We start from the raw sequence: 23,543 nt of genomic DNA, 5'->3' as shown, positions 1-23,543 counted from the left end.
GGAATAGTCTTCTCTTTGTCAGTAGCAGGCCAGTGCACAATCTTCATTCGCTTGTTCGTATATGGATCCCTGATCCCTTTCGCTGGTTTAACAGTAGAATCCGCAGTACGCATCGAGGGAAAACCTTTTGCAACTTCCCTTTTCAATCTCTCGAAGAATGCATAACCAGGACCATTAGGCTTATCATCCACATAAGGTTTATTTGTCAAATCTGTCAAATCTACCTTAGTGAAAGACTGAAATTGCCCTGAATGTTTGTACCATTCAACCGGTCCAACTTTCCTCTTGATCCACCATCTGTTACGATCATGATCATAACCCCAGCTGACTACACCAGATCGATTTCCTTTCTTATCGTAGAGAGTTTCACCAACATCCATTAAATGATGTGTAGCACGTGCATCTTCATCATCTGGATTAGCATTCTTGTTCTTCAGAATCACAAACTCTCTTTTCTTCTTCAACCTCTCTGCTTTAGCTTTCTCTGCTTCTGGATCAGTAACTCTTTCAAAGTATTTTTCCATAGCAGCACTCCTTTCAGCATTATCTTTCTCAAAAGCTTTCTTTCTGTTTTCGACATCTGTTGGATCAGAAAACTCTTGTCCGAATTTCTTTTCAAGCTTACCTCGCAGATCATAAACAATATTGAACAATAGGCTAACGTCTCCTTGCAGTTGCTCAATTTGTTGATCTTTCTTCACAATTGTGTCTTCAAGCTGAATGATCTTTGCATCTTTATTAATTGAATCTTGTTCAAGCACAACCAAACGTTTCTTCATTTCCATCATGCTTATAAACTCATCATCATCACTAGAATCACTGTCAAAAGGCATTCTAAGGCCTTTTACCACTTGAACTGCTCGGTTCTTCATGAATAGTATCAGAAGGTCCAGCACTAACAATTCCAGAGGGCCCAGCTTCTACATGAGCTTCAACATTAGGCACGGCTTCATTTTGAACTTCAACATTCGTCACAACTGTATCATCACCTTGAGTATGAACACCAGACTCAAAGATATTCTCTGTAGTGGTGGTGGTAGCATCGTCAACATACTTTTCAAAATCGAAGTCATACAAACCTTCGGTATCATCAGAAACAGTCACGGATTGATCGTTTCCTTGTTCGATAAACATTCCGGGTCTAGGATCCCTCCTTTTCCTTTTTAACGGAATAGAATCAGAATCCCTTGGGCTTTCTTCTGGCTCTTCAGTAGATACTGACAGATTGGGAGGAGGATTTCCCATCGTGTCAGTCACTTTCTTTATCAGCATTGCCAAACTCTCAGCAGAAATCACTGGATTAACTGTAGAAACAGCATCAGCATTAACTTCAGGAGGAAGTTCTATGTTATCATCATCTGAATCACACGTAATCTCAACACCTTCATCGTCAGAGTTAATAGTGATACGCTCTGGCTCAGGCTCATTTTCAGCTCTCCTTTGAATGTCATGTTCTTCAGCAACAATGGCACGTGTAGGTACGGCTTGTGCCATGACTGGATTCTCAACAATGTCTTCGGTCTCTGCAAACTGACCAAACTTCTCCAACTCGATCAAACCTTCAAACTTTTTCTCTGTTCCCTTCTTCGTAGTGAGAGCACCAAAACACGAAGGGCCCATAGGCTTTAACTCCAGAGTATCACCAGATCTCTTCAATTCAGGATAACGCTCATTGAGAATCATTTGCACAAATCTAGGATACATAAGAAACTTATCCTTTCGAAGCCCAATAGCATTTCTCTTCATCGCTTCCAGAACATATCTTGAATAGTTAAACGGCTCATTTGTAATCACGCAAATCAATGCAGCCGTCTGTGTTGTGTTTAATTGATCAATTCCCCCGCGGTTTTCTGTCATGCACAACAGGAACATGTGCAATAATAAACGCCAGTACGGATGAACAAACTTCTTAACCAGGGGAGGAAATTTTCCTTCATAGCTCAGTCGTGGCAAAATTGCTTCAATCGCTCCAGCAGCAAGCTCGATTGGATCCGTTTCCTGATCATTGAACTTCAACACATCCCTGATAACCTGCTCCGTCACAATAATCTTCGTCCCGTCGATTTCAGCAGCTATAGCTCCTTTTCCTTCAATGATTTCCACTTTTGCAGTCTTCCAAAAATCTCGAATGAGGCTTTCATACACAACCGGATTTTCACGAAGAGCGTGAGCAATACGGCATGTACTTAGGCCTTTGATCAAAGACGTGAACAGCTGCTTGTGCTTCACAGGTGGAGGTGCCAAATATGCTACTTGATTGTGAGACGCTATAAACTTTAAGTCCATTTTTCTGCACACCACACAAAACATATAAGTTTCCAATTACAAACAGTGATAAAAATTAAAATAAAACAAACGCTGTCACTGTTCACTCGAAACCACGAGTCGCAACCCAAGGTTTCGAGTCGAAACCATGAGTCGTAACCAGGAAAACTGAGTCGCAACCAGAAGATTGCGAGTCGCAATCATGAGTCGCAACAAGCCAAAATGAGTCGCAACCACGAGTCGCAATCTAGAGGTTGCGAGTCGTAATCACTGGTTTCGAGTCCTGTTGTTCTTGATTGCGACTGGAAACTTCATCGGAAACTTCAAGAATTCATCGGAAACTTCATCAGAATCATCAAATCTTCATCGGAATCTTCATATATTCGCCGGAATCTTCAACCAAAATTTAAGAATCCTGCAAAAACTTGAACAATGACGTCATCTTACCTGATGATGTTCTAATTGGATTGCGAGTCGCAACCGGAATTGAGTCGGAATCTTGATTGCGGCCGGAATGTTGAGAGAGAATTTGAACAAGGATGCGAGTGAATGGACAAATCGACTCGTAATTGTCCTTTTAAACCTCAACTGTTTCTCATGGGCCCAAGTCTGTTGGGCTTGGGCCCTATGGACTTGGGCTCAAGAAAATGTTTTTCAAAAGTGATTTTAACAAACCCAATTATTAAAAATTCTGATTTTCCAATAATAACCAATTAAACCCATTGAGCATTATTTTGCAAAAATAAAAACCTAAAACAAAAATAAATAATAAAATATTATTTACAAAATAAAATCAGGAAATTTGCATAGATGCTCAGGGATCAAATCACAAGGTTTCGGGCATGACTTCACTTATCAACACTGATCTATTCTAGAATGATCTAGACAACTGCCAGTATGTTTGTCCTCTTAAACTCATCTCCCTAGACCTTTTTCATATAACTGCCTGTACTTCATTTTATCATGTTTTGATATTTTAACCATGAACACCCAAACAAATACTAATCAAATCCCGGAAATATAAATAGCACACTCTATCATGCAAGTATCTTCCCTACCACATATTTCACAAGTCCAATCCAGATTTCTGAAATCTTAACTGGGAGTGGATTGAGAAAAGAACAGAATAGATCTTGAGCAGAGGTGATATAATATACAGATCAAATGAGTTTTTCTCAATTTGATATAGGTTTATTTGGGTTTCTTTTGGGCACTAGAGGGCCTCTTTCGGGTGTTTAGATCTACAGCGCGACAACAGACAGCTAGGTCAGCATGTATCTGGATGCAGCAGAAGCTGTCGTTGCCTAGCACCTCCAGGTCAGCATGTATCTGGATGCAGCAGAGGAGGTACACGATTTTTTCAGATAAGATTTCAGAATCAGATCAAAATTGTGTGTATCGGGAAATCATACAGACATTCAAATAGACATGAGCTAATTCCAAGTGATTTTCTTTTCTGAGGTCATGTACTAATTTAGTTCTGGACAAAAACAGCTAATGTTTCCAATCTTAAGGATAGAGCCTACCGACACATCATACTAGAGTCAAACTATTTCGATACTGGTCTTACATGAGTCAGCCCTTGACCATAAAGTGAAAATTCATTTCATTTCCCAGTCCAGCCACACTTCCTTTTGAAACTCTTTTTGTATTTTTCAATTTTTCAATGTTTTTGTATTTTTCGATTTTTCAATGTTTTTGTATTTTTCGATTTTTCTCCCCCTAAATTTGTGCATAAATAAAAACTACCTAAGAATAGAAAACTTTATGAACAAATTTACCTACGAAAAGACAAAACATGCTCAATCAGTAAAACGGATCATTTTTAGAAAATCCACAAGCACCCTGAATTTCGAGCTGCTGACAGGTTTGGTGAACAAATCGGCAGCATTTGCATCTGTGTCGATTTGCTCAAGTGTAATCAGACCTCTGTCAAAACAGTCCCGAATAAAATGAACTTTAATATCAATGTGCTTGGTTTTGGAGTGAAAAACAGGATTTCGAACAATTTGTATTGCAGCATCATTATCGCAGTAAATAGTAGTGTTAAGATAAGTCAAACCATAATCCTGCAATTGATGTTGCATCCAAACCACTTGAGAGCAAGAAGCAGAAGCAGCAACATACTCAGCTTCAGCTGTGGATATCGCCACTGTTTGTTGTTTCTTGCACTGCCAAGAAATGAGCCGATCACCCAAAAATTGACATCCCGTAGAAGTGGATTTCCTGTCACTGTCAGTACCTCCAAAATTGCTGTCAGAGAAAGCAAACAAGTCAAAATTGGAATCTTTCGGATACCACAGGCCAAACCGAGGTCGGCCTTTAAGGTACCGAAAGATCCGTTTAACAGCAATAAGATGAGAAGTTTTAGGATTAGCCTGATAGCGTGCACAGTTGCAAACAGCAAACATGATATCCGGACGGCTAGCTGTGAGATACATCAATGACCCGATCATGGACCTATATTGACGTTGATTTACAGACTCTCCTTCTTCATCTTCAGTCAATAATGGTCTCTCTGCCATAGGTGTCTCAGCAGGCTTTGCGTCCGTGAACTTGAACTTTGCCAGCACATCATCCACATACTTCCCTTGATGAATCAGAATTCCTTGTGAACTCTGTTTGACTTGTAGACCCAAAAACAGAGTCATCTCCCCCAGAGCACTCATTTCAAACTTTTTCTTCATAACTCTCTCGAATTCCTTGCAAAGATCCTCGCTTGTAGATCCAAAAATGATATCATCAACGTAGATTTGAACCAAGATTTGATCACTTCCTACCCTCTTGATAAACAAAGTCTGGTCTATGGTGCCACGCGTGTACCCATGAGCCAACAGATGCTCTGTCAGTGTGGCATACCAAGCTCGAGGAGCCTGATGTAACCCGTACAACGCCTTGTCCAGCTTATAGGCGTACTCAGGATGATCTGGATGCACAAACCCTGGCGGCTGCTCGAAAAAAATTTCCTCCTTCACATCTCCATAGAGAAACGCAGTCTTGACATCCATCTGATAGACAGTGAATCCCATGTATGACGCGTAGGCCAAGAAGATCCGGATGGCTTCAAGTCGTGCAACCGGAGCATATACTTCATCATAATCCAGTCCTTCAATTTGCCTGAATCCCTGAACCACCAACCTTGCTTTGTTTCTAACTATGACACCTGCAGAATCCTGCTTGTTTCGAAATACCCATCGAGTTCCAAGTTTGCGTTTTCCTGCTGGCAACTTGACAAGCTTCCATACTCCAAGTTTTTCAAACTGGTTCAGCTCTTCGTGCATAGCATCTACCCAGCCAGGTTCCTGCAAAGCTATATCAATGGTTTTAGGTTCGATTTGAGAAAGATAACAAGAATATAAGCAAGTGTTAATGGTTCCTGATTGACTCCGAGTCAAAATTCCTGCATTTACAGGACCAATCACATTTTCGATTGGGTGATTGCGTTGAACGCTTGTCGGTATAGCCAAATCAGGTACAATTTCTTCATCAGTGGTGGTATTGCTAGACTCCCCCTCATTAGGTGCAATTGTAGTGTGAACTACAGAAGAAGTGACAGTACAATCCTCAGGAATTGGATCAGGAAACAGTGAAGTTCCTGAAACACTGGGTGAAGTACCACTTGTTGAAGCACCTTCAGGGGAGTGCTGGGACATCTGTTGTGGTGAAGGGTGAGGAGTAAAAACTATCCCCGAAGGGTCAACAGTGTGGCTTTTTGATGCGTTTACAGCTTGTTCTTCCATCTGTGCTTCGTCTTCTGTATCTTCAAATGACAATGGTTGTTTGGGAACAGACTCACCTGCAACTGAAACATCACTTGATAAATTATTAAATGATTTAAACAGAGCAGAATAATCATATAACCAATCTGGACCGACTCTAGCGTCCGTAGCATTCTCTTCAAGCCATTCGATGTTGCACGACTCAACAACTTTTCTAGTTACTTTGTTGTATACCCTATAAGCAGAGCCTTTAGCATATCCAACAAAGTAACATTCGTCACCTTTGACTTCAAACTTTCCATTTGAGTCCATTAGTAGTAATACACATGGACAACCAAAAATACGAAAGTGTGAAACCGAAGGTTTACGTCCTTCCAGAATCTCATAAGGGGTTTTCATGTGACGTTTATTTACTAAAGCATGATTCTGGATATAACAAGCCGTGCTAACAGCTTCAGCCCAAAAGAAGCTAGGAAGCTTTGAATCAGCCAGCATAGTACGTGCAGCCTCAATTAGAGTACGATTCCTTCTTTCAGCCACTCCATTTTGTTGTGGAGTGCGAGGCGCACTGAACTGTCGATCGATTCCCTTTTCTATGCAGAATGTATCCAAAGTAGCATTCTTGAATTCTGTCCCATTGTCTGATCGAATAACCTTCACCTTAGTACTCGCTTGATTTTCAGCCAATGTAATGAATTGTTTCACCAGTGCAGCAGTTTCATTTTTGTGACTGAGAAAATACACCCAAGTGTAGCGAGAGTAATCATCGACGATTACCAGACAATAAGCTTTCTTCCCGATACTCAGCACATTCACTGGACCAAAAAGGTCCATGTGAAGTAGTTCGAGTACAGCTTTTGTCGAGGGTACTGGTTTAGACTTATGAGGTTTTCGATGCGCCTTCCCTTTCGCACAAGCAACACACTTTTCCACCAACATGAAATCCTTGATCAGAAGATCTCGTACCAATTGACCTTTAGCTAGACGATTCAGATTTTTCATATTTACGTGCCCGAGTCGACGGTGCCACAATAGACCATCATGCTCTGAAATCTTCGAAAATAAACAAGTGATCTCTTCACACGGCTTCTTGTTCATATCAATGACGTAAGCGTTTCCTTTTCTTTCAGCTGTCATCAAGAACCAGTCTTCTGGAATAACAATCCCAGGCTTCAGAACATGACATCCCTTCTTCGTAAAATGAACTGAATTCCCTCTATCACAAATCTGCGAAATGCTTAACAGATTGTGTTTCAGTTCTGGAACATAATTGACATTTTCAAAGCTGAGAACACCGTTTTGAACAGTTCCTTTCAAAGTGATTCTGCCAGATTCACCTCCCGCAAATGAGACATATCCACCGTTAAATTCTTTGACATTCACAAGTTGGGATAAGTCTCCTGTCATGTGCCTGGAACAGCCACTATCCATGTACCAGAGGCGCACGGTAGTCCTCCACAGCTGTTCCTGCACGAGTAGCGGGATTAGTTAGATTTAGGAACCCAGCCCATAGTGGATCTGGGTTTTCCATATGCATCAATGTATGTTACTTTTTGCCAAATCAGATTATCTTTATTTAAAAATTTGGATTTATCTTTGTTGACAAAAGAGTTGGCATTCATGTTCGACTGGGCAGCCTTTACCTTTGGTCTCCAGTGTTGATAGGACCAATTAGAACAATAATTATCAAAAACATTTTGGTTGTGTCTTTGAAAATTTTTTTGATTCTGTTGATTTCTTCGTTTGGCTGCATTCCAGTCTAAATCAGAAGGCTTGGTCCTTCGACTGTTATTCTTCATTGCCTCCGTCTTTGTGACATTCATAGGCTTTGAACAACTAGTTCGATTTGATCTATCCTTCTGATTTTTGAAGTCTTTATGCTCAGATGACTTCTTTGGGGGATGGACACAATTTCGTGCAATATGTCCCGCAATTCCACAGTTGAAACAAGTTTGTCGTTTCAATGTGTGGAGTTTCGGGTTTTTCTGAAAATTATTCCTGCTTTGCTTTTCAGGTTTGGCGATTTTTGCTGGCTTTCGTTTAGAGCGATCTGGGTTCACCTGATTTGACGTTTCACAAGCATGTGATGTATGTTGCGATTCAAACACGACTTTCTTACTGTGATTACCTTTTCCTTGAAAATCTGACGATTTGAGATCAGTTTTATTTGGCAAAACATCTGTTGAAGATTTTACGTTCAAATTACCATTTAATTCTATGTCGATGATTTTTGATTCAGTTTCAATTTCAGAAGCATTTGAAATTTCACTAACACATGCTTCTTCAACATGTGTATCAACGGTTTCCAATGGGGTCCCACTAGATTCAACATTAGGGACTCCCACTGAGACCGATTCAGAAGAAGAATCAGGACATTCGTGATTTTCTTGAGAAGAAGTGTCAGTGGTTTCACTGAATGTATCCTGAGGGACCTCACCTGCAACACTATCATCTGACATATTAGAACCATCACATTCACAATTATTAACCGAAGAAAATTCATCACCAGCATTAATGTTCACATTTTCAACACAAACATCATCAGTCTTGCCCAAAACATCAGGCCCATTACCAGCTAAAGAAAGTAACATGCTAAAAATACTTTGTCCCAAAATAAGATCAGGATTATTTTCATCAAAACAAGGTTTTTGTGAATCAGAATTTAAAACTTGTTCTCCCCCAAGTGTCTCTTCACATTTCACATCAACTTTTTCTGCACATGCAAACGACTGGTTAGGATCAACATTTCCTTTTGAGACAAAATTTATTGAATGACCAGGTTGTTTATCAACAGATTTGTTGTTGATTGATGACTTATCGGTTTTTGGACCGTAAGTCATCTTGCCCTCATTGAGTAACTCCTCTTCCGTGAAAGGCATATAAGTGTAGTTATGATTATATGGAGGAGGAGTTTTTGTGTATCCCAATCCAGCCCCTTTCTTTTCTTTATACTCTAGTTGTATGTCACAAATGTTCTTGACCAAATTACTAGAGGTGTCAAATTTTTTGATATTGATTTCATTTATCTGATATTTGACTTTCAAGTCCTCTAATTCTTTGGTCAGGTCGTTAATTGTGGCTAGAGCATCTAAGAAATTACAGTTTTTAGCACTGAGGTCTTCTTTTAGCTGAACTATATCTTTTCTTTGGGCCTCAATTTTTTCTTTGTAAAGTTTTTCATTTTTGGCCAAAGTAAAGTTTTTATTCTTAAGATCTTGATAATCTTGAATAAGTTCAGCATTATGTATTCTATAAGCCTCAACTCTTTCTTTGCATTCAGTAGTACAGAAAATAGAACGTACCTCTTCAGCAGTGAGTCCATGAACAGGAGCTGACAGGATTTTGGTCATGAATGCAAAGTTCTCAGCTTGAGGCTCAGCATCTGGCAAAGAGTCCTTTTCATCTGAAGTCATGAATGCTATGTTTTGAGCAGCACTCTGGTTTTCTGGTTGTGAGATGTTCAGACGTTGAATTTCATCATCCCAATTGAAATCTGCACTTGGTTGAACAACAAGGGCTGAACTCTGAGTTCCTTCACCAGCAACAGTAGAGTCGTTTGTCGTCACAAGAGCCCTTTCAGGATTTGGAGGAGCAGGATGCGCAGGAGTAAAGTCTTTGTTGTTGTTGGGCTTAGGACAGTTTCTTGCCAAATGACCTTGCTCATGGCAGTTGTAGCAGCGTAACTTCATTGGAACATTTGCAGAGTTTGAGAAAGCAGATCCCCATCTATTTCTGCCAGTCTTATTTGCAAATCTCTGTGCTCTGAATGCTGCCATTGCCATTTGCCAGGTGATGTCCATCTCCTCCACATCTTCAGGATGATACTGAAATAGATCATTCAACGACCAGCTAGGAGGTTGTATTTTACCTGCAACAAAAGCATTCAAACAATTTATCACAGAAGCAGCGACCTCCAGATTCTCTTTCGATTGCTGAGAAAAGAAGGCGATGAGCTCAGATTTTGCTGAAGTAGGTGTGGCAATTTTTGCTGCAGGCGATGAGGAGCTTGAGCTAGAGTAATGCACAGTAGTGGTTGACCCAGATGTAGCCTTTTTCGATCCATTCTGTGAAATCAGTGCAGTGTTGTCATTGCTTGGATTGGTAGAAGAAACAGAAATGCCAGCGGCTAACAAACTGGACTTGTGATTATTCTCCCGTTGCTTGTCATCAAGCTCACATGCTTTGATGTGTGAAATCATTTCAGTCAAGGTGCATCTTGCGAGATCTTTGGTCCGCTTGATCATAGCAACGTGATTATCCCAACTCTTAGGTAAAGCATTCAGAAGTTGTCGATTCTGAGCAGCCCTTGAAGGAAGTATTTCTTCTAGATCCATTTGAGTAATGATCTTTGAGAATCGCTGAATCTGATTCTCAATGGTTTCCCCATAGACGTAGTTGAAATTATTGAAGTTTTGCCTCAACAGGTTCCTTCTACTTTCCCTCATGTCTTCATTCCCTTCGTATACATCGATCAATGCTTCCCATAGTTCTTTGGCTGATTTGCAAGTGCGAAATCCCATAGCAATGTCTGACCCCAGTCCCATAGTCAAGTATGCGATTGCTCGATTATCTTCTTCGACAATAGCGTAATCTTCGTCAGTATATTCAGCACGAGGTTTCTTGACTTTGACTCCAGGGTTCGTCTCCCTCTCATACATGATTTCTCTAGGACCTCTTTCAATAACCCTCCAAAGCTTGGGCTCCTTAAACTTGATGTGTTGCTCAAAACGCCATTTCCATTCAGGAAAGTCATTAGCATCTAAGAGCCTAGGAATACGAGAGCTGGTTCCAATTTTTGAGTCCAACTCTTGCTGAGCGTTTGTGACAGCTAGGTCATTAACAGTTGACATGTTTGCTTAGAGTTAATTAATTATATTAATTAAGGTCCAACAGTCCAATAGTCAACAGTCCAAAAGTTCAACAGTTCAACAGTCCAAAACACGAGTTTCTGTTTGACGTTGCGAGTCGTAAACGGGGTTGCGAGTCAATTTCCTGAGGTTGCGAGTCGAAATTGACAAGGTTGCGAGTCAAAACTTCAGTGATTGCGAGTCGTAACAGCGAAGGTTGCGAGTCAAATTGGCTGTGGTTGCGAGTCGTAACTGGAATGGTTGCGAGTCGTAACAAAACCGAATGAGCCGAAACCACGGTTGCGAGTGGAGACCAATCCATTGGTTGCGAGTCGTAACTGAGGCAGAATGAACCGAAACCAGCAGAGGTTGCGAGTCGTAACTGAAGCAGAATGAACCGAAACCAGCAGAGGTTGCGAGTCGTAACTGAAACGTGATGAGCCGCAACTGGGTGATTGCGAGTCGTAACCTGCAAAACAATAAGTGATAAGAACTGTTCACTCGCAATCCCGACTTTTCAGCAATTTCCAAAATTCAAAGATATTGTAATCTTTGAATCTGTTGCACCGAATTCCCGAAAAATCAGCAAACACCAAGACTGAAATCAACAAACCAAATTCAGTGATTTTTTTCGATAAATCTGTCAAGAACAATTGATAAAAAATCTGCAAAACACTCACAAAACCGGATCAGTAATATATGCAATTTCTTGAATCCGATTGATATCAAAACCGAGCCCTTGAATGGCTTCAATGGCTCTGATACCAATTGTAAAACCCGTGAGGATCTCAATGATATCAATCTAAACCTTGTGAGAGCGCGGAAATCAAACACAAGGTGATTCAAGAACTAATATTTAGATCAAACAATAAGCAATAAATAAGAAACAAACCGAAACTTGCATTCAAAGATAATCAATGACTGATACAAGATCTCGGATGGAACTCGGTTCCAATGCTTTGTGTCGCCTGCCTTCTACTCGCAATCAACAACCCCTAATCTAATGATTAGGGTTGTTTATATACTAAACACATTGGACCGAAAACAACCTAGGCCCATGCGACACCTATCTAGCCCAAACCACAATGATAAACCCAAAACATAATAAACTAATTACATGATCAATCCCTAACCATTGTTAACCTACATGAATAAACCTTCAGGTTCCAACACGTTATCATCTTCCCTTCTGAGACACTTGATGTTCTAACAGGCCTTTCTCCATTATCCATTTTTGACTCCTTTGCATGTCTTTTGGCCGTCGAGAAGGATGTACCACAGATGTCTGATCCTCCGGAAATAAAGTTGATCACTTGTGCATTTGCCGGAGGTGCTGGAGCCTTTTCAGGGATCCTTTCAGGATCCTGAGTCCTTTGCTTTTTTCTTCCCAACAATTCTTTTAGGTGCCCCTTGCTTAACAGATATCCAATCTCTTTTCTTAAAGCTATGCATTCTTCAGTTAGATGCCCGAAATCCTCATGGTATGCACACCATTTCGACTTGTCTTTAGTCCCGGATGGTTTATCGTTCTTCCTGGGCCATCTAGCCTTTTCACCTAGATTCTGCATTGCAAGGATCAGTTCATGATTATCAACGGAAAAACAGTATTCTGAGATTGGAGGATAATCTTCATCATCCTCTTCCTGGTCAACAGCATGCACATTCTGGTTATCGTTTCTATGGTAGGATTTGAACTTATTGCTCTTGAAGGAGGATCCATGCTTCTCCTGTTTTGAGGATCCTATTTGTCTCTCCTGGATCCTCTTGTCATCCTCTAGCCAGATGAACCTGAGTGCTCGAGTTCTTACTTCATCTAGATTCCTGCATGGTGTCATAACAAGATCATCATAGAATAATGAATCCTTAAGCAGTCCCATTTTGAAGGCTTCAACAGCCGTAGCCATATCCAAGTTGGGAATGTCCAAGGATTCCTTACTAAATTTAGTTATATAATCCCTTAATGATTCATTATGATTCTGAGTTATCCTGTACAAATCACTAGTTAATCTTTCAAATTTTCTACTGCAAGAGAATTGGTTATTGAATAAATTAACTAAATTAGCAAATGAAGTAATAGAGTAGGGGGGAAGACTTAGCAGCCACTTAAGAGCTGATCCAGTAAGAGTGGATCCAAATCCTTTACATAGGCATGCTTCCTTCAACTTTTCTGGGATAGGATTGATCTCCATCCTTTCCCTGTATTGTGCTATGTGCTCCTCTGGATCCGTTGTACCATCATACAGCTTCATAGTAGGGATATGGAACCTTTTGGGTACCTCTGCATCACAAATTGGTGGTGCAAAGCGAGATACCTTGTGGCTTCCATCTGCAATCTCTGGGATAGGCTTGACTACCCCTGGAACACTTGAGATCATATCTTTTAGCTTCTGCAACTCCCTGGCCATAGCATGATTGGTACCTGTATCCTGCATGAATCCATGGTTAGTGGTAGGATAATTATTTAAAGTGTTACCTCCCATTGGGTTCAAGTTAGGGAATCCATATTGCTGGGATTCTGGAACAACGGAGGGACCAGTGGAAGCAATGGTCTGCATTGGAATGAAGTCCCCTTGATGGACATCTAGACTTCCTGTTTGCAAACTTTTTAGGGATCCTGGCATCTGGAAGGATCCTGGTGTCTGGGATGATCCTGGAACGAAGGAGGATCCTTGAACCTGGGATGATCCTGGAACAAAGGAGGATCCTTGACCCTGGGATGATCCTGGAACAAAGGAGGATCCTTGGCCCTGGAATGATCCTGGAACAAAGTAGGATCCTTGAAACTGCTGTGCCGCCGGATAGGCTCCCGGGTTCATGAAGGATCCCAAATGCTGGGGGTAGGATCCTGTTGGCTGGAAGTGTGAGCCTAATGCCTGAGTCATTGCTATCGATCCGTGGTGCAATCCTCGTGATTCTCCCATGATTTGCACGTCTGGAATTCCTGATGGCTGAGAAGTAATCATTGGAGTATCAAAGCTCATGGATTTGGGCATCAGTGGAGAATGATCCTCTGCCGCTTTCTTTTGTCTTTTGAGATCTCCAATTTCCCTGAGGATCCTTTCGTTAGTTTCATCCTGCCGCTGCATACGATCCTTCATCTGCAAAATCAAAGTAAATACATCACTAGTACTGGGAATATAAGAATTCATAGCAGAAGGAGATGGAGTTTTAGAATTAGTAGGAGTTTGTCTCTTCTCAGCATTCTTCTGAGATCCTGCCGGTGGTGGAGGCAGAATGTTCTGGGACGAGGTGACTGCAGACATTGCCGTGGACATGTTTTTCAATGATGAAGCCATGTAATTCTATGAAATGATTTCGAACAAAAGGTTTTCTTATGAATGAAGCACCAATTGCCCCACGGTGGGCGCCAAACTGTTTTGGTCAAAAATCACACAAGGATAATGTAACCAAACTTTATGTAAACGGGGTATGATGCTTGGTTAATTATAAAAGTAAAGGATCACTTTTATGAGAAATATGCAAAGACACAATGATTTATACGAGGAAAAAGCCCTTGATCAATATATGATCTCCGGCATAAAAAACCTCGGGTGATGGCAACTACCGATCACCAAACTTCAATATAAGAACAAAAATGATTACAACTTCGGATGATAATGAGCTGAGTACAAGGATCACTATTGTTTCGAGTGTCTAAGTGTGTGAGAATTGCGTTGTATGTCGTGTGTTCTTCCAAATGAGGAAGAGTGGTATTTATACAAGTGTAGGTGACCTATTTTAGGTAAAAAGACTAATAATCAGCTCATTACCCCTTTAGAAATAAAAGACAATCTAGCCTAAATTGCCGCCCTTAAATCAAGCTAAGTTTCCATATCCTTTGCAACGTCCATCTTTGATTAAGCTCATGCTATAATTGTGAAGACGCGTCCCTTGATCATGATACTAAGAGCGTATCCTGCTAGATGTTCCTGCAAAATAACATTGTTTCAAACGAAGGTAACTGTTAGCATGAGGATCCTTTAATGGTCCATGATCCTGATCCTGAAGTCCTGCTGAGGATCACTGTCTGCCAAAGAAACAAGGATCACTGGTTAGGATCACGTATAAGGATCACGTATGATAAAAATCCAGCCCTAACACTAGGTATAGCCAGTACGATGGAATTATCAGCCCCTAAAGCGAGTACTGGTCCCATAGACGTGAACTATACCAGGATCATCGTGCGCTACAGGCGAAAACTGGGGACAAGCCCAAGGATAACCGGGGACAAGCCCAAACAACTGGGGTTGAACCCAAGGATCTGAGTTGCTTCTGAAGATTGTCGACAATATGCTAAGGATACCTGGACTATCAGAACTCAAAATCTCGTGAGAGAAGGATGAAGGATACATGATCCTTATCCTTAAATAAGAAAATGTGTAAATAAGAGTTCGAGCTTAGGACATTACCAGAGTAAGGATCATCGATACTTCAGGGATCCTTGAAGGATACTTCTAATGTAAGGATCATATGTGCCAGAAGGATCCTGCTCACATGAAATATTTCTTCAAGTGGACAGCATTCCAGGCTCTTGGTAACAAATTACCCTCCATGGTTAGCAGTCTATATGCCTCCTTTCCTGCTTCGGCTTCGATCAAATAAGGGCCTTCCCATTTTGGTGCCAATTTCCCATCAGCAGGATTGGTGGTATTCTGGAATGCTTTTCTCAAGACCATATCCCCAACTTGGAATTTCCTTATCCTGACATTTTTGTTGTAAGCACCAGCCATTCTTTGTTGATAGCTAGCCATCCTTATCCTAGCCAGATCCCTGATTTCCTCAATAGTATCTGTTGGGGCTGGATTTTACTATAAATGATCCTTATACGTGATCCTGACCAGTGATCCTTGTTTCTTTGGCAGATAGTGATCCTCAGCCAGACTTCAGGATCAGGATCATGGGACGATATGGTGATCCTTACACTAACGGTCACTTCCACTTGTTACAAAATTGTTTTGCAGGAACACCTAGCAGGATATGCCCTACACATCATGATCCAGGGACGCGTTTTCACAAATATGGCAAGAGCTAAATTGGAGATAGACGTTGTACCGGATATGGAAACTTAGCTTGATTAATGGGCAGCAATTTAGGCTAGATTATCTTTATTTCTAAAGGGGTAATGAGCTGATTAGTGGTCTATCTACCTAAAATAAGTTACCTACACATGTATAAATACCCATCTTCCTCATTCGGAAGAACACACACAACATACGACACAACTCTCAACACTTAGACACTCAGTGATCCTTGTACTCAGCTCATTATCATCCGAAGTTGTAACTACATTTTTATTATATTGAAGTTGGTGATCGGTAGTTGCCATCACCCGAGGTTTTTTATGCCGGAGATCATACATTGATCAAGGGCTTTTTCCTCGTATAAATCATTGTGTCTTTGTATCTTTATCACAGAAGTGATCCTTTACTTTCATAGCTAACCAAGCATCATACCCCATTTACATAAAGTTTGGTTACATTATCCTTGTGTGATTTTTGACCAAAACAGTTTGGCGCCCACCGTGGGGCAATTGGTGCTTCATTCATAAAGAAAATCTTTTGTTCGAAATCATTTCGAAGAGTTACATGGCTTCATCATTGAAGAACACCTCCACGGCGATGTCTGCAGTCACCTCAGCACAAGCCACTCTACCTCCTCCACCGGCAGGATCCCAGAGAAATGCTGAGAAGAGACCAACCCCTTCTTTCTCTAAACCTCCATCTTCTTCTGCTATGAATTCTTCTATTCCCAGTACTAGTGATGTGTTTGCTTTAATTTTGCAGATGAAGGATCGTATGCAGCGGCAGGATGAAACTAATGACAGGATCCTCAGGGAGATTGGAGATCTCAAAAGACAAAAGAAAGCGGCAGAGGATCATTCCCCACTGATGCCAAAATCCTTGAGTTTTGAGACTCCAATGGTCACCTCTCAGCCATCAGGGATCCCAGACGTACAGATCACAGGGGAGACGAGAGGATTACATCTCAAGTCAGCAGCAATGACTCAGACATCGGGCTCGTATTTTCAGCCAGCAGGATCCTATCCTCAGTATATGGGATCCTTTATGAATTCAGGAGTATATCCGGGTGCACAGCAATTTCAAGGATCCTACTTCGTTCCGGGCTTATCCCAGGTTCAAGGATCCTCCTTTGTTCCAGGATCATCCCAGGTTCAAGGATCCTCCTTTGTTCCAGGATCTACTCAGACACCAGGATCCTTCCCGATGCCAGGATCCTTAAGAAGTTTACAAACAGGAAATCCAGATGTCCATCAAGGGGACTTCATTCCGATGCAGACCATATCCTCCACTGGTCCCTCCATTGTTCCTGAATCTCAGCAACATGGATTCACAACCACTGTTCCTAATTTGAACCCAATGGGAGGTAACACTTTGAATAATTACCCTACTACTAACCATGGATTCATGCAGGATACAGGTGTCAATCACGCTATGGCCAGGGAATTACAAAAACTAAAGGACATGATCTCGAGTGTTCCGGGAGTAGTTAAACCCATACCTGAAATTGCAGATGGGAGCCATAAGGTATCTCGTTTTGCACCACCAATTTGTGATGCAGAGGTACCCAAAAGGTTCCATATCCCTACTATGAAGCTATATGACGGTACAACGGATCCAGAGGAACACGTAGCACAATATAGGGAAAGGATGGAAATCAATCCTATCCCAGAAAAATTGAAGGAAGCATGCTTATGTAAAGGATTTGGATCCACTCTTACTGGATCAGCTCTTAAGTGGCTGCTAAGTCTTCCCCCTTACTCTATTACTTCATTTGCTAATTTAGTTAATTTATTCAATAACCAATTCTCTTGTAGTAGAAAATTTGAAAAATTAACCAGTGATTTGTACAGGATAACTCAAAATAATAATGAATCATTAAGGGATTATATAACTAAATTTAGTAAAGAATCCTTGGATATTCCCAACTTGGATATGGCTACGGCTGTTGAAGCCTTCAAAATGGGACTTCTTAAGGATTCATTATTCTATGATGATCTTGTTATGACACCTTGCAGGAACTTAGATGAAGTAAGAACTCGAGCACTCAGGTTTATCCGGCTAGAGGATGACAAGAGGATCCAGGAGAGACAAGTAGGATCCTCAAAACAAGATAAGCAAGGATCCTTCTTCAAAAGCAACAAGTTCAAATCCTACCATAGAAACGAGAACAAGAATGTGCATGCTGTCGACCAAGAAGAGGATGATGAAGAATATCCTCCAATCTCAGAATATTGTTTTTCCGTTGATAATCATGAACTAATCCTTGCAATGCAGAATCTAGGTGAAAAGGCTAGGTGGCCCAGGAAGAATGATAAACCATCCGGGACTAAAGACAAGTCCAAATGGTGTGCATACCATGAGGATTTCGGCCATCTGACTGAAGATTGCATAGCCTTAAGAAAGGAAATTGGATACCTGCTAAGCAAGGGGCATCTAAAAGAATTATTGGGGAGAAAAAAGCAAAGGACTCAGGATCCTGAAAGGATCCCTGAAAAGGCTCCAGCACCTCCGGCAAACGCACAAGTGATTAACTTCATATCCGGAGGATCAGACATTTGTGGAACATCCTTCTCAGCGGCCAAAAGACATGCAAAAGAATCAAAAATGGATAATGGAGAAAGGCCTATTAGAACCTCAAGCGTCTCAGAAGGAAAGATGATAACATTTGATGAGGATGATCGCATTAATGTTCAGGATCCTCACCATGATAGCTTAGTTATCACTCTCTTTATCTCTAACCATTTTGTCCGCAGGATCCTTATTGACGGAGGGAGCTCAGTGAACATTATCCAGCTTGATGTCTTGAAGAAGATGGGAATCCCAGAATCAGACATCACACCAAGATCCTCCGTGCTGGTGGGATTCAGTGGAGAAACGAAGAAAACTCTGGGGGACATCAAACTCCCAATCTACGTGGAAGGATTACATAATTACCAAAAATTTTGTGTTATTGACTGTTTATCTTGTTGCAACGTTATCCTTGGCAGGCCTTGGATACATGACATGAAAGCAGTTCCGTCTACCTACCATCAATGTGTGAAGCTCCCTAGCCCATGGGGGATAATCAAGATCGACAGTGACCAGCAAGAAGCTAAGGATTGCTATACCTCATCCATGAAGCCAACCTCGAAACCAAGGGAGCAATAGCAATTACAGTATCCTCCGAGGAACGTCTTGGAGGCAAGGGAACAAGATGTAGATGAAATCCTCTTGGATCCTAGTGATCCTGAATCAAAAATCTATATCGGATCAGGGATCCTTGGCAAAATGAAAGAAGACATGATATCCTTCCTCAAAAGAAGAAAATCCACCTTTGCTTGGAAACATGAAGATATGACAGGTATATCTAAGGATATTATTACTCACAAACTTGGCATTGACAGGTCTATCAAGCCAATCCATCAAAGAAGGAGGAAGTTTGCACCAGAAAGGAATGCCATTATCCAAGAAGAAGTAGAGAGACTACTTCGAGCAGGTATGATCAGAGAGGTAAAGTATCCTAAATGGTTAGCCAATGTGGTCGTTGTCCAAAAGAAAAACGGAAAGTGGAGGGTATGTGTCGATTTCACTGATTTGAATAAGGCATGTCCCAAGGATCCTTTCCCATTACCCCACATTGACTCCATGGTGGATGCAACAGCGGGGCATGAACTGTTAACTTTTATGGATGCATCATCCGGATTCCAACAAATCCAGATGGAACCATCTGACCAAGAGGATACAGCCTTTATGACCCCAACCGGTTTATATTGTTATATTGCCATGCCTTTTGGACTAAGAAATGCAGGTGCAACATATCAAAGGCTGGTAAATATGATGTTCGAAGATCAAATTGGAAAAACTATGGAGGTGTACATAGATGATATGGTGGTCAAGTCAAAGAAAGCTGAGGATCACCTAAGGGACTTGGAAGAAGCATTCGATATCCTTGATAGTTACAACATGAAACTTAATCCTTCAAAATGCCATTTTGGTGTTAAGGCAGGAAAGTTCTTAGGATACATGGTAACCCAGAGGGGCATTGAAGCAAGCCCGGAACAAATCAAAGCATTAATAAATATCAAATCTCCTGCCAATGCCAAGGATGTTCAAAGACTAACAGGCAGGATAGCAGCTTTGAACAGGTTCATATCGAAATCCTCAGAAAAGTGCAAAGAATTCTACGATACCCTAAGGAAGAATAAGAAGTTCGAATGGACTGAGAAGCATGAGAATGCTTTACAAGCCCTTAAAGAATATATGTCCTCAGCACCAGCATTAGCAAAACCGGAGAAAGGAGATGTGTTATCCTTATACCTAGCGGTATCCTCAACCGCTGTAAGTGCAGTCCTCGTCAAGGATCATGAAGGTACACAATATCCTATCTACTATGTAAGTAAAAGTTTGCTTGATGCCGAATCCAGGTACTCACACCTCGAAAAACTTATCCTTGCATTAATCATGGCATCCACTAAGTTAAGGCATTATTTTGAAACCCATACTATTGTTGTTAAAACTAATTTTCCAATTAAGAATGTCCTCAGGAAACCGGATATGTCAGGAAGAATGGCTAAGTGGGCAGTGAAGCTTAGTGCCCATGATATAAGATACGAACCAAGAACAGCCATTAAATCTCAAGCATTAGCTGACTTTGTGGCTGATTTCAGTAGTGATCTACAAAAGGAAGCAGAATTGGAGGTCCAACAGCTGGATGAGACCAAGGATCCTTGGATCCTACACACTGACGGATCCTCAAATATCAAAGGCACAGGGCTAGGGATCCTACTAAAATCGCCACAGGGGGACATAATACCCCACTCCATAGCTTGTGAATTCCAGGCAACTAACAATGAGGCTGAGTATGAAGCCCTAATTGCTGGCTTACAAATCGCTAAGGATATGGGGGTAAAGCATCTTAACGTATATGTAGATTCATTATTGATCACTAATCACTTTAACGGGTCCTATGCTGTTAAAGGTGAAAAACTAACCAAATATTTAGAGATAGTCAAAGAATTGGCACTCTCTTTTGTTTCTTTTAGCTTAACACAGGTACCAAGGGAGGAGAACACGGAAGCCGATGCATTGGCCAACTTAGGATCATCCTTGAAGATCCCAGAAGATATAAGTATCCCTATCATCCATATCCTGGCTCCTGCTATTAAAAATCAGGTGGCCATGGAAATAGAAGAGGATACTGCAATGATCCCTAGTGAAGAAGCTCGATCTTATTCAGGATCATGGATCCCACCAATCATGAAATACTTGCAAAATGGAGAGATCCCAATGGGAGAAAATCCTAGAGCTTTCAGGATCAAGGTATCTCAATTTACAATCTTAAATAACATGCTGTATAAACGATCCCTTGCAGGACCATATTTAAGATGTATTGAGGATCCTGAAATTGAAGAAGTGTTGAGAGACTTCCATGAAGGAGATTGTGGAAACCACACTGGGGGCAGGGCATTATTCTCGAGGATCCTCAGAACAGGGTACTACTGGCCAACCATGAAAAGGGATGCTGTAGAGTATGCTAAAAAGTGTGATCCTTGCCAAAGACATAGCAATATCCTCCATCAACCAGCTGAATTATTACACCCAATACCATCCTCTTGGCCGTTCATGAGATGGGGAATGGATATAGTTGGCAAGCTTCCTAAAGCACCTGGTGGAAAAGTATTTATGCTCGCCATGACTGACTATTTTTCCAAGTGGATAGAAGCTGAAGCCTTCGCTCAAGTCAGAGAAAAAGAAGTCATATCCTTCATTAAAAGAAACATTATAACTAGATTTGGCATTCCCTCTGAAATTGTATGTGATAATGGCTCCCAATTCATTGGAAGCAGAACCACTAACTTTTGTGACAGTTGGGGAATCAAGATGATAACATCAACACCAGTTCATCCACAAGCCAATGGTCAAGCAGAATCATCCAACAAGATCATCATCAACAATCTGAAGAAGAAGCTAGGATCCAAGAAAGGAAAATGGGCAGAGGAGTTACCTTATGTGCTATGGGCTGATAGGACAACTCCCAAGAATGCCACTGGCCAAACACCTTTCTCTTTAGTATTTGGGGCAGAAGCAGTGATCCCAACAGAGATGGTGATCCCAACTGCTAGAACAAGTGCTCGTGATCCTGAAGAAAATGCTACAATCCTAGCTCAGGATTTGGATACTGTTGAGGAAAACAGGGATCTAGCTAGGATAAGGATGGCAAGCTACCAACAAAGGATGGCTGGTGCCTACAACAAGAATGTCAGGATAAGGAAGTTCCAAGTCGGAGATATGGTGTTGAGAAAAGCATTTCAAAATACCATCAATCCTGCTGACGGGAAGCTAGCACCAAAATGGGAAGGTCCCTACTTGATTGAAGCTGAAGCAGGAAAGGGGGCATACAGGTTGCTAACCATGGAAGGAAACTTGTTACCAAGAGCCTGGAATGCTGTTCACTTAAAGAAATATTTCATGTGAACATGATCCTTCCTGCATGTGATCCTTACATTGAAGTATCCTTGAAGGATCCTGGAGATATCGGTGATCCTTACTCAGGTAATATGCTTATCCTAAAACTATTGCATTTTCTTACTTTTTGCCTAAGGATAAGGATCATGTATCCTTCATCCTCTACTCACAAACCATTTGAGTTATGATAGTTCAGGTATCTTCAGCATATCATCAAAGATCTTCAAAAGCATCACAGATCCTCGGGTCCAACCCCAGTTATCCTTGGGATTATCCCCAGTTTCCGCCAGCAGCGCACGATGATCCTGATATAGTTCACGTCTTTGGGATCAGTACCCACTTTCGGGGCTGGCGACCTCATCGTACTGGCTATACCCAGGATCCTACGTATAATGGTGGACGCACCATACATCCGTTCCTAAGGTTTCTAACGTTTTCACGTTAGCTAAGGTTTTGACATTTTCATGTCACTAAGTTTGGATAGTTGCCAGAAAGGGCCATACTCCAGTTTACATACGATCCTTTGGGCTTGTCCCCAGTTATCCTTTGGGCTCATCCCCAGTTATCCTATGGGCTTGTCCCCAGTGATCCTCCGGGATCATCCCCAGTTATCTTTTTGGGCTTGTCCCCAGTGATCCTCTGGAATCATCCTCAGATATACTTTGGGCATGTCCCCAGTTACTCATTTATCTTTTACATTGGCTTAGTCCCAAGTTACATCTCACTTTTCAGGTTTTGGAAGTCTAAACATATAAGGATCTTTAATCCTTATTAATTATCAAAGTCTTATCTATGTTGTCTTGATTGAAGGTTAGGATCCTTACGTGGATCCTCAGGTATGATCCTTGACTATTTTTGACTATACTCTTTATCCTAACCAACCCTTATACTTTGACAACCGAACCTATGATCCTTGAACTAAAACGCTTTAAGAATTTTCAATGTAAGGATATTTGATCCAGGATCATATCCTAAGTTTATTAAACACTTTTTCAAACTCTCGTTATTTTAACAAATATAGCAATTAAGAAATAAGAGGATTATTGAAGGATAACAACGCAAGATAAGCCAGAAAAGTTAAGTTATATTATTAAACAAAAGGATCATTAACCCTTTCAAAAAGTTGTCAAAATTGCCAACCCACATTTCTACCAGCAAAACGTGGCCCGTCCACATGGGTTGGCAAAGGGTGTCCATTGTCTATGCGGTCTTAGCATTTTTGCAGGAAAGTAAAAGCGGCAGGATCA

At 41.2% G+C, this 23,543-nt stretch overlaps 1 long non-coding RNA gene across 1 annotated transcript; it reads right to left on the bottom strand.

Annotated features, from left to right (window-relative positions):
• Positions 1-8,531: 8,531 nt before the first annotated feature.
• On the bottom strand, positions 8,532-9,371 carry LOC110939357. The gene is made up of 2 exons (XR_002592195.1): positions 9,287-9,371; positions 8,532-8,697 (listed from the first exon to the last, which is right to left on the bottom strand). It is a non-coding gene; the product is annotated as an uncharacterized LOC110939357 (long non-coding RNA).
• Positions 9,372-23,543: the final 14,172 nt, after the last annotated feature.

This window comes from Helianthus annuus, chromosome 5 (assembly GCF_002127325.2).
Source record: "Helianthus annuus cultivar XRQ/B chromosome 5, HanXRQr2.0-SUNRISE, whole genome shotgun sequence".
NCBI classification, from domain to species: Eukaryota; Viridiplantae; Streptophyta; class Magnoliopsida; order Asterales; family Asteraceae; genus Helianthus; species Helianthus annuus.
The sequence above is the reverse complement of the archived record's forward strand: the minus strand, read 5'-3'. Positions and strand labels throughout refer to the sequence as shown.